The following is a 17,337-nucleotide window of genomic DNA, read 5'->3' on the forward strand; positions in this document are numbered from 1 at the left end:
ACAATAAAGCAAAGCCTGGCTTGCAAATCCGCTGGCACGTTATTTCTCCTTTTAATTATTAGGCTTACAGAGAAGAGTGAGATTACAAATTAGAGACAACATGTTTTCTTTTATCAGGTGCCAGTATAATCAGATAGACACAATTCTGTTATCTTGTCATTTGATCTTTCCAAAGTAATATGCTTTCTACAATTTATTATGCCTTTCTTTTTTTAAAAAAAGTATGCTACAGAGGTTTGTATAGTAAATATATTGATGACATGTATGATTGTTGCCAAAAGCTTCTCAAAATAACATGAGACATTTTTTGACAAAAATTATAGTTCATAGATTATACCCAGCACATGAAGATCAAGGAAAAAGCTTTTACACTTTTCATTTCAGATGATATTTTTTTCAGTGAAAATATCTAATAACCCATTTCACTGTTATGGTTGTTATCAACAGAGTGCCACTGTTTTTTAGTCCTTTTATTATTATTTCTAAAACTGTGTTACACATCTATACTACAATTTCCCAGGGTACCAAAATATCACAATAAGAATGAATGATAGATAAAAACACAATTACAGAAATAAAATCACTTAAATCCTCCACAATAGCAATGCAAGGACATTAATCATAAAAGAGAGAATAAAAAGATATTTGGTGCCAAACAAGAGTAGATACTAGGTGGACTTTTCAATTGAAAGAATTCAAAAGTCCATTACCAATAATTGCTTATCATAAATCAGATAGCAAAGTCATTGGAGAAAATCTAAAATTCTTTGCATCTTGTATTCCAGGAATATCCTTCCTTGAAAAGAACAGGGAATGAGTCCTGAGTTTTAACAAAGGTCCCCCAGTTCCTTTCTGATCTAATTAAATTCTCATATTTCTTAAACTCAAATTTCTTTATATACAGTTGCAGCCTTTTTTTTTTTTCTGTTTGTTTACAAATTTCCTCTTGGCTGTTCCTAAAGAGCAATTTCACTGATTTTCAATAATATAATAGTCCTTGTTTAACAATTGCCTCAGATAATGACCATTTGTAACTACAATGGTAGTAAAAATAATAAGGTAATAAAAAATCATTTTCTTGCCAATGAAGACGTTTACAACAATAAAATCTTCAATGAAACTGATTAAGATCTGGCCAGTTTCAGGCAGCATCTGAAATGAGTGGGTCAAAGAGTTCTAATCAACAAATGAAAGTCACAAGTTACAGAGCTGAGCTTAGCATTTACAAGAATAACATGAACACAGATATCTCATTGGGTAAAGAAAAGATGTTTTAAAAATGAAAAGGAAATTACAAAAATAAGAGAGTATCCCGGACAAGTTTTTTTGCATTGGATTTACAAAAGAGATTTGTTAAAGCTTGGATGAATCTTATGAAAAGTGGTAAAAGTTCTATGACCCTACTTGAATGAACTAAGGAATATAAAGTTTATATATATATATATATATATATATATATATATATATATATATATATATATATATATATGTGTGTGTGTGTGTGTGTGTGTGTGTGTGTGTGTGTGTGTGTGTGTATATGTATATGTATATGATGTATATGTATATGTATATGATGTATATGTATATGATGTATATGTATATGATGTATATGTATATGATGTATATGTATATTTATATGTATATGTATATGTATATGTATATGTATATGTATACGTATACGTATACGTATACGTATACGTATACCTATATGTATATGTTTATGTATATGTATATGTATATATCAGGGACGTGCAGTTAGGGGAGGCAGGGGAGGCAGAACCTCACCACTGTGGTAATGAAAAGGAAAAAATGTAAAAGGAAAAATGCAAGAGCTGAGGTCAGGCTGAGCTGAGTTACTGCCAGAGTCACCTTGGATGACTCTGCTTAGTGCTTAACTGTTTAAAAAAGCCTCTTAAAAAGTGCCCTTTACAGGAGGAGGCAGGGGAATGACGTGCCTCATCTAGTCTGGCGTTTTATGATCACTTGAGCAGAGTTAAGCAAGGGTTAAAAGCCGAAAAATTCCTGACATAGATTTTTTTTTCTTTTCATGATGGCAGGCAAGAGCAGAGTTGAAATCCTCTCTGAAACAGCTGGAAAAGGTATGTGGGAGTTGGAGGGAGGGGGAGGAATTCAAACTTCATCATCAAGTGTAGATCCCTCCCCAAGTGTAGTTTGATTGCAGGCGGAGCCACGTTCTTTGCCTTTTCAAACACACACACACTCACACATACACACTCCTGGATAAAACTATATAAGCCCAGCTTCACTGATTACAAGTTTGAAAAGGCAACGTGGCTCCACCTGCAATCAAAGGCTCAAATCGGCTCCAATCCAACTTCTGTGTTTGTGTTTGTTTGAGAGAGAGTGAGTGAAAGAGGGAAGGAGATAGTCCAATCCAGCTTCTCTGAGTGTGTGTGTCTGTTTGAGAGAGGGCGGAAGGAGGGAGGGAGGGAGGAGGGGGAGGGAGAAGAAAAAGAATGAAGGAAACTTTTTTGCAAAGGAGAAAAACAAATGCTGTCGCTTTAAATCGGAACTGAGCATGCCTGGCTGTGGAATTCTGGGAGTTGAAGTCCACAAGTCTAAAAAAATTTGAAACCCCTGTGTCAGTGCCTCACCAGCCATAAACCTCACGCCACGTCACTGATATATATATATATATATATATTCTGAGATTTTCGCAGGTGTTAGTATGTAGGTCTTTAGTTATTCGGGTTTTCTCCCATGTAAAATTGGAGGTGTCTTGGCGATGTTTCGATGAAGTCTCATTCGTCATCTTCAGGCTTTGTGCTTCCAGGAGCAATGTGAGATCTCGGCTTATATATATATTATATATATTGTGTGTATATGTATATATTTTGTGTATTGTGTATTGTAGGTGTGTGTGTGTGTATACACACACACACACACACACACACACACACACATATATATATATATATATATATATATATATATATATATATATATATATATATATATATATATATGTTGTGACTCAGCAGAAGTTTGCTGTGAGTTGAGTCGGGATGCAAGATTAACAATGTAGCTGGGGCTCGTTAGTGGCGTCTTCTGGTGATAAAAGGATGGATGGTGCCATGCCCTGGTTGCAGGAGTCAAGGTTCATCATTCATCGGTCGTGGTTTGTTTGTGAGAGAAACTTGGAGAAGTGATTTGCTTTCTGTAACCCTGATTCAAGGAGACACTTGGAGAAGTGAATTGTTTTGTAAGAGTTTTGTTTTGCATTCTGTTATCTTCTTGCCAGAGACTTTATTTATGTTTATTTTAAACCCACCCACCCACCCCCCCGCCAAGGATGACGTGCCAAGTAGCCATACCAGATAAATATGATGGGAGTCTGGCCATGTTTGCCGCATTTCTGGGACAATGCCAGCTGTTCCTGAGTTTGAGAGCGGAGGATATATATACACATACACACATATATATATACATACATACATACACACACAATATATATGTGTTGCATTTGTGCTGATAAATAAATAAAGAGAGACTAGTATAGATCTATTTCAAGCTATTTAGCTCTCATCAGCTAGCCATACCCTTACTGGGAATCGAACCTGGGCTGTATTACATATCAGGCAGTTATATTAGCCGCTAAGCATCAGGATCTCTTCCTTTATCAGCTATGCCAGGGAAATAGGTATGTATTGTGTCACAACCCCTGGTATGCCCAAATATGGGAGGAAGCATACTGCTTCCTTTCTCTGTCTATCGGCTTGTCACAAGAGACCATCACAACAGAAAGCCATTATTTTTACTGTTGCCTTTGTTACATTTGTGTTGCATTTGTGCTGATAAATAAATAAAGGGAGGTTAGTATAGATCTATTTCAAGCTATTTAGCTCTCATCAGCTAGCCATACCTTACTGGGAATCGAACCTGGGCTGTATTACATATCAGGCAGTTATATTAGTCACTTGAAATAGATCTATACTAGTCTCCCTTTATTTATTTATCAGCACAAATGCAACACAAATGTAACAAAGGCAACAGTAAAAATAATGGCTTTCTGTCATGATGGTCTTGTTGTATTCAGGTCTTTTCCGGTGTAAGATTGAGATTGTCTTGGCAACGTTTCGACGAGGTCCCATTTGCCATCTTCAGGCTGGTGTTTTCTTTTGTGTTGTAACAACCTGGGTGGTGGGTAGGGTTTGTTTGTTGACTAGGGGTTAGGGTTAGGGTTGTAGGTTTTGTTTCTTTATAGTTTCTATGAAGTGGAGTGAGTCCTCTGCTCCAGCAATCAACCCAGAAGCAACTTACAGAAGGAAGAACAAAAAGCACTCACCAACTTGAGGAAAGACAACATAATCATTCTCCCAGCACCCAGGTCGTTACAACACAAAAGAAACATCAGCCTGAAGATGGCGAGTGGGACCTCACCGAAACGTTGTCAAGACATTTCTCCTTCTGGGCACAATGAGAATATATCTGCAGACCAAAACTCTGGATTGGTGATAGGAAGGGCACTCCACCCCACAATGGATTTTGGGTTCATTAAAAGAGGTTGATGATTTTCACATACAGTATACACATACAGTATGTATGTATTTTCGTAGATTTTCACGGGTGTAGGTATGCTGGTCTTGTTGTATTTGGGTTTTTCCCCATGTATGAGTGAGATTGTCTTGGCAATGTTTCGGTGAGGTCCCACTCGCCATTTTCAGGCTGGTGTTTTTGGCTTAAAGCGTGGTCAGAGCTGCTGTCTTTCTATAAATCTTGGTGGGGGTGTGTGGAGTGCTGGCGTAGTTTCAGTAAGTGGATTGATTGGCTGTGTGGCTGTATCATGATTGCACCATCCCATCACCACCCTGCACAGATCAACTCCATAGCCAAGACCCTCATCTCCAGAACCAAACGCCTAGCCAACAAAGACCACCTGAAAACTGAATTACACACTCTCACAAACATATTAATCTCCAACGGATTCCAAAGAAAAACAATTACCAACCTAATCCAAAGGGAGACTTCCCACAAAAACCAAGACACAGAACAGGACAACAGCATCGCCCTCCTCCCTTACATCAAAGGCACCACAGATAAAATCAGCAAAATTCTCCACAAACACAATATCAAGACAGCCTTCAACACTGATCAAAAAATAGCCAACATCTTAAGAAACCCCAAAGACAAAATCCAGCTAGAAAACCAAGGAGTCTACAAAATACCATGCAAAATCTGCCCTGCAACATTCATAGGACAAACGAATGAATGCACGCATTGCAGAAAACAAGAACGCTGTAAGAAAAAAAGAAAAACTTCCTCTCTTTCCCAGCACCTTAAAGCTACAGGACATGAAATTAATTTTGAAGGAACCAGGTTAATCTCCAAAACAGAACACTTCAACTAGAGAATAATTATGGAAGCTATCGAAGTACAGAAACACCCCCACAACATGAATAAATGTGATGATACCTGCCACCTACCAGACCTCTGGAAACCAGCCCTAGTCAACAAAAGAACCCCACCCACCACCCAGGCCATTACAACATGAACAGTGACATGCAGTCAGGGGAGGCAGGGAGGCAGGGCCTCACCACTGTCATCATGAAAAGAAAAGAAAATTAAAAGGAAAAAGGCTGAGGTAGTTGCTGCCAGAGTCACAGTGGATTACTCTGCTTAGTGCTTAACTGTTTAAAAAAGCCTCTGAAAAAGTGCCCTCTACAGGAGTAGGTGGGAGAACCACGTGCCTCATTTAGCCTAGAGCCGAGGTGGCGTATATAGCCGAGGTGGCGCAGCTCAGGCATTCGCATTCTCTCCTGTCTCCTGGCATCCCACTGACTAAAGTGCTTCCTTTCGCCCTCCTGAGCTCTGCTGCGGGCTAAAGAAAGCGCTTTAATCAGTGGGGTGCCGGGAGAGAGGAGAGAATGGTCAGGCATTCTCTCCTGTCTCCTGGCATCCCACTGACTAAAGCGCTTCCTTTCGCCCTCCTGAGCTCTGCTGAGGGCGAAAGAAAGCGCTTTAATCAGTGGGGTGCCAGGGGAGAGGACTACCTCACCAGCCATAAACTTCACCGCACGTCACTGAACATGAAACAACAATAGACACACAGCCAGCACCAATCAGCACCAATCTACCAATCGTGATACAACCACACAACCAATCATTCTACTTACTGAAACAAAGCCAGCACTCCACACACACACACCAAGATTTATAGAAAGATGGCAGTTCTGATCACACTTTAAGCTCAAAACCCAGCCTGAAGATGGCGAGTGAGACCTCGCTGAAATGTTGCCAAGACAATCTCAATCTTACATGGGGAAAGACCCAAATACAACAAGACCAGGATACCTACACCCGTGAAAATCTACGAAAATACATACATACTGTATGTGTATACTGTATGTGAAAATCATCAACATCTTTTAATGACCCCAAAATCCATTGTGGGGTGGAGTCTGGGCAACTGAATGGACCTAGCAGAGTGTTTAATGGCTGAGTGCCCTTCCTGTCACCAATCCAGAGTTTTGGTCTGCAGATATATTCTCATTGTGCCCAGAGGGAGAAATATCCGCCTCTACCTAGGATCGAACTCCTCTTTTCTTTACTTTCTTTCCAAATATTATTTCATCTCAATTGGTACACAGTTTTCATGACCAATGCCCCATGAAACCCTGTCTTTGGAAGCCACTGGCCTGGCAGGAGTCAAAAATTGACCAAGGTGAGCAGGCAAAGTTCTTCTATAGGATGGATGGAGCTTCAAATATACCGAGGGAATGAATAGGAGGCTCTTTCCATATCATGCATACAAGACATGAGGGGGGAAATCAATAGATTCCTAAAGAAGAGGTGCTTTTATCTCAACTGGAGCAGATGATTTATGGGCTGCTTTGTGTGCTCTCCCGGAATTGCCAAGAAAGCAACATAACCCCATCTCATTTTCAGAAGCTGCTTCTCTTGGGACTTAGGAGGGTAAATCTGAAGAGGACTGTGATGTAATGGAATTCCATTAAGAGTGAATATTTATTAGTACAATTAAATAATGAATTAAGCTTATTTTCACAAATGAGCTTGTGACAGATGGCTACCTACATTAGCACAAATGTAAAAAATACTCAAAAGCTGACTCACAGTTTTTAGTATTACGATAAGTGGGTTGATCATGTGTCTATAGATAATTTGAAAGTATTTTTTTCAATTGTCCTAAAGTTCCAAGTGTATTTTTGTCTGTGTTTTATCTAAAGCAGGGGTTCCCAACCCCTGGACTGTGGACCACTACAGTCCACAGCCCATTGGGAATGGGGACATGCAAGCGGCAGGCCAGCATGTGACTTTCTTTATGCATGCATGGGAACTAGGTTGCATGTGCGAAACCCACCCGCCACAGCTGCTGCCAATCCATGGAGCCGAAAATGTTGGGGACCACTGACCTAACACCTGCAGTTTATGCAAGCAACTACCTAGGATATAAAATACTTCTTACATATACAAATATGCATACATGCACATATATAAACATAAGGTGTGTGTGTATGTGTATAAGTATGTATATGTATATATAATATTACACAGTGAGGTAATTTGGAGAAATGGACTTTTAAGTGAATTCAACTTCAAGTATTAAATTAAAAATGTAAAGTGAATGTTAAAATATGCATGGAGTTCAACTATTTCTTTGTCCCCATTTAACCTGTAATTAAAGGACTGCTGGTTGAGGTGACTGCCCAAAGATCACCAAATGCATGCAGGGGCTCAATAGTTATGGTAGGGTTATGAATTTTAAAAAGTTGGTTTTTCAATCATGTTTGAAATGTCTGGTTCATACTTTATCAGTTGCATAAAGAATAATTTTGTGTAAATAAATAATTACTTATTTATAATTATGAAGATTCAGTAATGCAATTTTATGTAGAGTTTCATCTGAAATAAACCATTTTCTTATGTAGCATAAGAGAAAATATCCATCTGTTTTCAAACACATATTTCATATATGACATATGTTTAACACAAACTCATAGTCTGAATGTAGGGATTTTTTATTTAGTGCATTTTATACTCTCAACATATGGTATTTTAGTAAGGCTTTTTTTAGTGTAAGCTGCTGCATGCATAGTGTAGAAACAGGAAAGAGGCCAATTTTATCATTCAAAATAAACACAGTACTATATTTTAATTTGAAATATATATAAATGTTCGGCATACTATTTCCTGCAGTGCTGATACATCCATGTGTTTAGATCTGTACACTTGCTTTGATCTTTTATTATTATTCTTCCATCTTCTAAATATAAACTCGAGGCAGCGAACATACCTAATTAAGATGAACTATCTTAAACTTCATAATAGAGTATGCATTTTACATAGGACTGCCTTTAAAGTTAGTGCAGATTGTGGCTAGTAAATTGTTAATTTGGATTGAATATGATAATAATGTTAAATATTTTCATGTCCAGTGGCTGTTAACTGAAGTATTGAAATGTGCTATGTGTCAGGGTTCCAAATAGCATCCAAAAGTAAATCAGAGTCCGAACCAAAGGATCCCTCAAAGTTCCAATTTATTAAGAGAGCCATGTTGGCACATCTGGGAAAACCCAAACCTGAAAGCTTCCAGGTTTTCCCACCCAGTTGAAAGTTCAAGATCCTGCCCCTACACCCACAAGTCTATCACATGGTCTAACCTTCCACTGCCATGCTGGCAGTTTCCACCCATCCAGTTCCAGCCAGATATAGAGACAAAGGATGACCTTGGCTTTCTAGAAAGAATTTTGTTATGGCTACATATCACCCAACTCCGTATAATCCTCTCTACTATTTTTCCACAATAGAAAATGCATAATAGAATAATATAAAGTGTGGCAGGCCTAAGTCCAAAAAGTAAAAGATGGATTGCAGGCTTGACACTGTGTCTTTTCTGTGTTCTTTTAGAAGAGATGGCTTTTTCAATGATGACTTTCCAATTATTGAAGATTCAACAAGGTTTATCTTCTATCCATTTTACTATAATTCAGCCTTAGATTAAAATTTTCCTAATACTATGACAATTCAACATTGCTAAATGTTTCATTGTTATTGTGACTTCTCAGTTTATGCCTTTTTGCATTTAGTTTGTAGTCATCTTTTCTTGGAAACCACCTTGGAGAATTGGCATCTGCTACAAAACATAATAATGAAAAAAGACAAGAAATATGCATCGGTGCATCATAATATAACACAAATTCTAGCCCCATACTCACATCCCAACATCTCGTCAGAAACAAGTACTTTAACCATGAAATATTTTCACTTATCCCCCCCCTTAGGCCTGGGAATATGAATTTGAAGTGTACATACATAATACATAAAACATAATCATCTAACCACTTTGTGTATCAGAAATAACCCTTGAGAAAATACTGACCTTATCACAGCTGCTGCTATTGAAGTCCACAGACGATGACTTTTAAGTTTCCAGAGAACAGGATTTGTGATTAAATTCAAGTAAGGTAGGATAAATTGGAAAGCTTGGTTGAAAAGCATTATGTCGGTAAAGTTAAAATGATGCAAGTTCCTTAATTAAACTTTGTCGCTTTAGCTGAATAAAATGTAATGGGATAGTGTTCATTTTTTCCTCACAATTTGATCAGGAACAACTGTATAATCTTTTTAATAACAAACTTCTCAGGCAAAAGTTATTTTTGATGCATTATAGTAATACTATAATACTAGTGCATGTAAGCAACCATTTCCTGCTTAAGCCATTGGACTCTATCAAAAAAATCTATGCTATTGTTCAAGGATTTGCCCTCTATTTATTCTGACTCACTCTATAAAGCTAATAAAAACTATACTGCAGCCTCTTATTTGCAATATGCATTAAAATGTTGGACAGGGTAGGGCAAAGTTTTTTTATACATTTATCCATTAGAAATATAATCATTTTGGCATCCTCAATTCTTCTACATGTTATTTTTTTTTAAAAAAAAACAAGAACAAACTTTCTGTGGTACTCTTAATTTGCCAGATATTTTTGAGCATAAATAGATCTAGAACAAGGTTACTAACATCTTTTTGAAGGACAAAGTGAACAAAATCACCCCTTTGTGTATTTGCCTGGGACTGGACATTCTTATTATGGTTCATCAGTCAGCCAGATGTTTAGATTAGATTTCGAATTTTTATATATCTATTGGGGCATCTCAAAGATCTGATATAGGAGATGTTGTTTGAAGGTATTGTCGCCAAATGTAAGCGGTTTCAAGTGTCTTCGGCAATTGTCTGGTGGTGATTTTGTCAATGCTGTTGGTCTCCAAGTAATGCTTTTGGGTTTGCCTCAAAGATGATGATAGTGATAGTTACAATATCTGTAATGCCCTTTATGGTAGAAAGCCGTAGTGATGCTGTGGTTCGAATGCTGTATTACAGGCTAATCCTGCTGACTGCCAGCGGTTCAATTCTTACCATCTCAAGTTTGACTCACTGCCTTCCATCTTTATGAGGTTGGTAAAATGAGGGCCCAGATTGTTGGGGGCAATATGCTGACTCTGTAAACCACTTAGAGAGGGCTGTAAAAGACCTGTGAAGTCATATATGTCTATTAGGACAGGATATTTGAGGAAGCACCTCTTTACAATTGCATCTGCCTGTCCCATCAAATACCAGAAGAGGTATGCTACAGGTTCTGTTTACTAAGGAGTTACATCTGGAGGGACCTAGGAGACTGCCCTATTCTCCCATGTCACTTGCTTTGTGGAATGTTATCTCTCCAGCCTCTTCTGCCCTGGGGGGTGAGATTAGCCCCTTTCTTTCACCTTTCTGGAAATCCCTCAAAACCTGGCTATAAGCACAAGTCAGGGGGCAAAGGGGATGGTGAGCTCCTGAGTTGGGGCCACTATTCATAATGTCAAACATTCTCATTAGTCTTTTAAATAATAACATGTTATTTTAACAACATTTTGCTTTGATATTTTTATTTCATTATTATGTTGTGCACTGTCCAGAATCATGTTCTATGGGATGGGCGGTCATATAAATATGATCTCTAAATAAATAAATAAAAATTTCCATTTGAGAGGCAAGAGCAAGCAAAACAGATATGCAACCAGATTTCTGTGCATTAACTTCAGAATGAATTAATGGTGGTTGACTTTTGTAGAGTGCACAATAAAATGCTAATCAGGTTAGATTTCATTTAATCGTTTCATTAGATTAAATGAAAACAAGCATGGGCAGAGTGTGGCGTAAAGTTTATGGGAAGTGTTCAGTATAATTTAATACCGGCATGAAGGAGTAAAAAACTGGTAGAGAAAAAAAGCGATGCCCCACATATCTCTAACCATGGACCTGCTTTCTTCCACTTCCATAGTTATTGAGTCCATCAGAGTGCTCCAAAGGAATGTATCTTTAATCAAGAAAAAAATTCCCCAACTACCAACTAAGCCCATATATAATGTTGATTAAATAATTTAAGTTTCTTAAATTATTCTTCCTCTTAATTCTTCAATCCAGTGACTTTTAGGTAGGCCTTGAAAAACTTTTCCTATTCATCTTTTTTGGATGAATCAATGGTTTCTCATAAGATATATGGTCTGATGTATGTATGTAGCAGTGGTGGGTTTCAAAATTTTTTAGAACCTCTTCTGTAGGTATGGCCTGCTTTGTGGGAATGGCTTGCCGGCCATGTGACTGGGTGGGAGGGGCTTGCCAGCCACGTGACTGGGTGGGCATGGCCAACTTGTAAAATGTGGTGAAACTCACTTAACAATGCTCTTGCTTAGCAACCAAAATGTTGGCTCAGAAACTCTGGCATTTGAAGCACGCAAGTCTTAAAATTGTCAAGTTACAAGACCCTTGCACCCCTAACCCTTTAGAAAAAAACCCAGGGGTGTTCAAACTTGACAGCTTTAAGACTTGTGGACTTCAACTCCCAGAATTCCTCCTCTCACTCTTCATCTTGATGATGTGCGGACGGACAGGGGGAGGGAGCTGGAACCAGTTCTAAATGGCACTGTAGATTTATGGAACCTCTTCCATAGAAGAAGTTAGAACTGGCAGGAACCCACCCCTGGTTTGTAGGTAGGTAGGTATGTAGGTAGATACGTGTATATATATATATACATATATATATAATAGATAGATAGATAGATAGATAGATAGATAGATAGATAGATAGATAGATAGATCTTGTTATGAGCTTATTATGAGTGTATCTGTATCTACAGTATATGTTTGTTGCACACACATAGTCAACTTACAAAAGTTCATTTAGTGACTGTTCAAAGTCAAAAAAGGCAAAAAATGACATAACCATTTTTCATACCTATCGTCATTGCAACATCCTCATGGTCACGTGATCAAAACTCAGATACTTGGCAATTGACTCATCTTTAGGATGTCCCAGGGTCTTGTCATCACCTTTTGTCACCTTCTGACAAGCAAAGTCAATGGGGAAACCAGATTCCTTTAATAACTGTTTTATAAATTTAACAACTCCAGTGGCTCACTTAACAACTATGGCAAGAAAGGTCGTAAAATGGGGCTAAACTCACTTAGCAAATGTCTCACTTAGCAACAAAAATCTGGGGTTCAATTGTAGTTGTAAGTCTAGGATCACGTGCGTTTGTGTATGTGTGTGTACACAAACACATATATATTCACACACACACACACTGTGTGTATATATGTGTATACATATACATACATACACACATACATACATATTGTGAACTAACCTAAAAATATGAGTTCCAGGTATAGTTATAAAAGAAGAGACAGACATTGCCCTCTCCGGAACTTAAAATACAGTATATTACCCACTTAGATTTCGTTAGCCTCTGCTATCATTATCAGACTACAAAAACTACCATTGACGAGATATTTGCCTTTATACATCATTGATCAATTTGGCCATTGCTCACATGATGGGCCCATCCACCCGCCTCCCACCTGTAATTAGCTCTGTCATTTTTCCTTCAGACATGTTAATCATTGGAAGTTTAGCACTTGTTCCTTCCTCCCCTATCAAGCAGCAGAGGTTGGGTTGCTCATCCCCAGGGAATAATGCTGAACTGTCCGATGTTGCTTTAATAGCATTCTCTCCGGCTCCCTCCCACACATCCCCCCCTCCTCTGCCTCACAGGCACATCTGATATATCAACCAGCTTCATTTGCTATTTTGCCCATGTTCTTGTAACTGGCCTGGCTCGTTACTCATTGTTCATATCTATTACAGCTTGAGACAATTCTGCCGGGCTCCTCAGCATTCAACCTGGGCTGGCTATGCCTCCGTAGAGCAGATCTGCCGTCGATCTCTACTCCCGGATAGAAATTGGTATCCGCTCCTCCTGCAGGATCTTTCCTGGTGCCTCAATGCTTGGTAAGCTGGTAGCAGGTCGATGTGCATATTAATGGAGTTATTGTTGGAAAACCAGGCTTCTTTCAATAGGCGTCCCTCTTATATATTCATATATATGAATACACACACGTACACACATCCTCACAACATGCCCTATTTTACTTAAGTTCTACTTGAATGGCTATCACTTCTTCCAGACAGGACAGATCAGTGAGTGATACGACCCTCCCCACTCACCATCTAATAACAACTTCCCATAACATCATCAATAGACATAACTGATCTTGCACAGTTCCGTTTTCTCTTAATTCAGTCATACCAGTGGCCCCAAATTACATGGCTGAAGCAAGAGGAAGCTAGAACTTGGCAATAGGACCGTGAGTATATGGGGAAGGATTATCTTGCTTTGTTCATGAATATTTCACGTCCATATGGAAAAGTTCACATGAAAGCCTCTTCTACTTAAAAGTCTTTCCACTTTCAATTTGAAAATGAAAAGATAAGAATAGCAGGGATATTGAAATTATGTATCAACAGCTACCACCTGTACAACAGATAAAGCAAGCAGGCAAGGCACTTATTGTCTCTTTTCTACATTAATTGTGTTAAGACAAGTTTTAAATTCAATTTATTATAATCATCACATTAGGGTTGTGCAGTGCTTCTGATTTAATGTCTTAGGAACCACTTAGGAGTTGTAAACTTGAGTGTAGCATCACCTTAAAGCCATTTCCTGGGATTACGTGTGATATATAGTAAATAACAACATTTAAGCAAATCGGTATCTATCTCAATGTTGTAAAAAGAAGACAACAAGTCCAAGAGCTTATGTAAGAAAGATGCTATTTAGAAATGATATAACATAGTGAAATGCTCTTTGAAGTAAAAAAACAGGTAACTCTCCAGGTATTATAAGTATGGTTGCTAAATTTTATATAGGACTTATTTATTTTTATGAATACAATATTAGAACAATCTTTTCTTAGGGTTTGCTCATTACAAATACTGTTCTCTTGGTGTCTTTGGGCTTTGTGTGTACTTTTGATTAAATGTAGGAAATCTGTGGCTCTCCTATTGTTATTAAAATAACATTTTAACAACTCTCACCCTTGTCTTTGTTTGTTAGAAAAAAATCTTTTACTGTGATATTGATGCCTTCCTTATTTACTAACTTCTCTCATTATCTTTCTTTTAGCCTGCATTTTATCAAATTCTATTTTCAGCAAGCAATCCATAATAGACCAAATCCTTAACAGATTAGTGGATTTAAGTTCCATCACTATCATAAATATTTTCCTTCCATTCAATGCTTATCCTTGTCAAATGACTCCAATCTTTACTGAGGCATAAAGTGCTTGCTATAGAGATTTTTAAGCAGGGAAATGCAGGGAAAAGACAGCAGTGGTACATATAGTCTCTGACCCATTTTTCACATTTCGCATGTCTTTCCTCTCCATAATAATTTGAACTGGAAAAAATAGATTGTGTAGAAAAGGTTGGAATGGAATATAAAAGGCCTGAAGAATGCCTGCCTCTCAAATGTGAGAGAGAACTATTTAGACACAGTACTTAGAATGTTATAATCTCATTGTTGCAGACATATAGTGAATGGCATCATTACACCTTTTATTACCCCATTTGGAAACATTATATTGGTTCTACTGCCACCGAAATGTGTTTCTATAAAAGTTTTGTTTACCCTTTTTATTCCTTAACTTCTAATGCACTCATGATAATCCAAAGGAGTTATACTAAGGTGACCAGATTTTCAGATTGGTAAAGAGGGACACCATTGACAGGAGGGGGGGGGGGGGGCTTGATTAAAAATTATATATTTTGTCAAAAGGTCACACAAGGTGATTATATGACCCCAGGACACTGAAACCATCATAAATACGAATCTGTTGCCAAACATCAAAATTTTGATCATGTGACCATGAGGATGCTGCAACAGTCGCTAAGTGTGAAAAATGGTCACTAAGTGTGAAAAATGGTAGCTAAGTGTGAAAAATGGTCATCAGTCACTTTTTTCAATGCCATTGTAACTTTGGTCACTAAATGAACTGTTTGAAAGCTAAGGCTAGCTTGCATTATAATGCCTTATGCTACCTTACATTTTCAAGAGACAAGCTAAACTCCTTATTAGAATTGAAATAGAAATGAATAGAGTAGAGTAGAGTAGTGTAGAGTAGAGTAGAGTAGAGTAAAGTAGAGTAGAATAGAATAGAATAGAATAGTTTATTAGCCAAGTGTGATTGGACACACAAAGAATTTGTCTTTGGTGAATATGCTCTCAGTGTACATAAAGAAAAATAAAATAGAATACATTCATCAAGAATCAGAAGCTACAACACTTAGTGATAGTCTCTCTCTCTTTCTCTCTCTCTCTCTCACACACACACACACACACACTCCTCCTCTGGATTCACTGGGCCATTTATAAATTCCTCCTCCTGTGCACACCTTCAGCCTCTCTCTCTCTCACACACACACACACACACACATACACTCCTCCTCTGGATTCACTGGGCTGTTTATAAATTCCCCCTCCTGTGCACACCTTCAGCCTCTCTCTTTCTCTCTCTCTCTCTCTCTCTCTCTCTCACACACACACACACACACACACACACACACACACTCCTCCTCTGGATTCACTGGGCCGTTTATAAATTCCCCCTCCTGTGCACACCTTCAGCCTCTCTCTCTCTCTCTCACACACACACACACACACACACACACACTCCTCCTCTGGATTCACTGGGCCGTTTATAAATTTCCCCCTCCTGTGCACACCTTCAGCCTCTTTCTCCCCTCTTTCTGGATTCGCTCCGAAGTTTTTAAAATTACCTCTTCTGTATAGAGACCAGGTTATCAGCCATGTGAGACATACACTGTGTTTCTATGGCACAGTAATCCCCTCCCCAAACAACACGCAATGCCAATGTAGGAGCCCCGAGCAGCCGAGGCGAAGCAGCAGTCCGGGGGGAGGGGGAGGGGCTGAGCTTGGACAGCCTCAGAGGCAGCCGCCAGCTCCAAGAGAGAGAGAAAGAGAGAGGGGGGAGGGAGGGGCTGCTCAAAGCAACAGAAGAAGAAAAAATCCATGAGGGAAGCCCGTGGTCTCCACATGGAGTAAAGTGTTCTCCTCCCTCAGCCATTGGCAACAGCTCCCAAGGACGCGCGGGTGGGAATGCGCTCGACTCGAAGAATATATGCTCCCAGTTGCTAGGAGAGCCTCAAGGCGGCTGGAGACTTTTTCGTAACTTAAAAAAAATCGGGACTTTTTAAAAAAAAAACGGGACGCAGGACAAATTGTTCAAAAGAGGGACTGTCCCGCTGAAATCGGGACGTCTGGTCACCTTAAGTTATACGGTGGTACTGGGCAGGTTGAAGGAATCCTTAAAGTCTCCACTATAGTCACAATGCAGAAGGAGTATAGTTACCATATTTTTCAGAGTATAAGACGCACCAAGATTTTGAAGAGGCAATTTTTTAAAAAAAGTTTTTGCACTCTGCAGACCTCCCAAAAAACAGGCCCGTTTTTTTTTAAAAAAAGGGGGCATGCATAGCCTTTAGGAGGTTTATAGAGTGCTCCTGGGGGCTGGGGGGAAATTGAGCAAAAAAACGGCCCATTTTTTGCTCATTTCTGCCCTCCCCAGCCCCCAGGAGCACTCTGAAAGCCTCCTAAAGGCAATGCACAGCATTTTGGTGAAGGGGGCGGAGTTTTGGGAGGCCAAAAATGCCATATTCAGTGTATAAGACACACCCAGATTTTCAGCCTCTTTTTTGAGGGAAAAAGGTGCATCTTATACTCTGAAAAATATGGTACATTATTAACCAAAGATACATTGACTAGAAATAAAAAGAGGGGAAAAATACAAAGCAAAAGAATACTCTGCTCTTTGTACTTACTTGCTTCTTTAGGATATTTACTGCCAAATATCTGCAATTTATTTTTAAAAAAGGATTAAACAAATTGTATAGCCATTTTCCTCCCATTTCTGTGATTTCACCTTCATTCTTGAACAATATGACAATTTAGTAGGGAG

Source organism: Thamnophis elegans, chromosome 8 (genome assembly GCF_009769535.1).
Source record: "Thamnophis elegans isolate rThaEle1 chromosome 8, rThaEle1.pri, whole genome shotgun sequence".
NCBI lineage: Eukaryota > Metazoa > Chordata > Lepidosauria > Squamata > Colubridae > Thamnophis > Thamnophis elegans.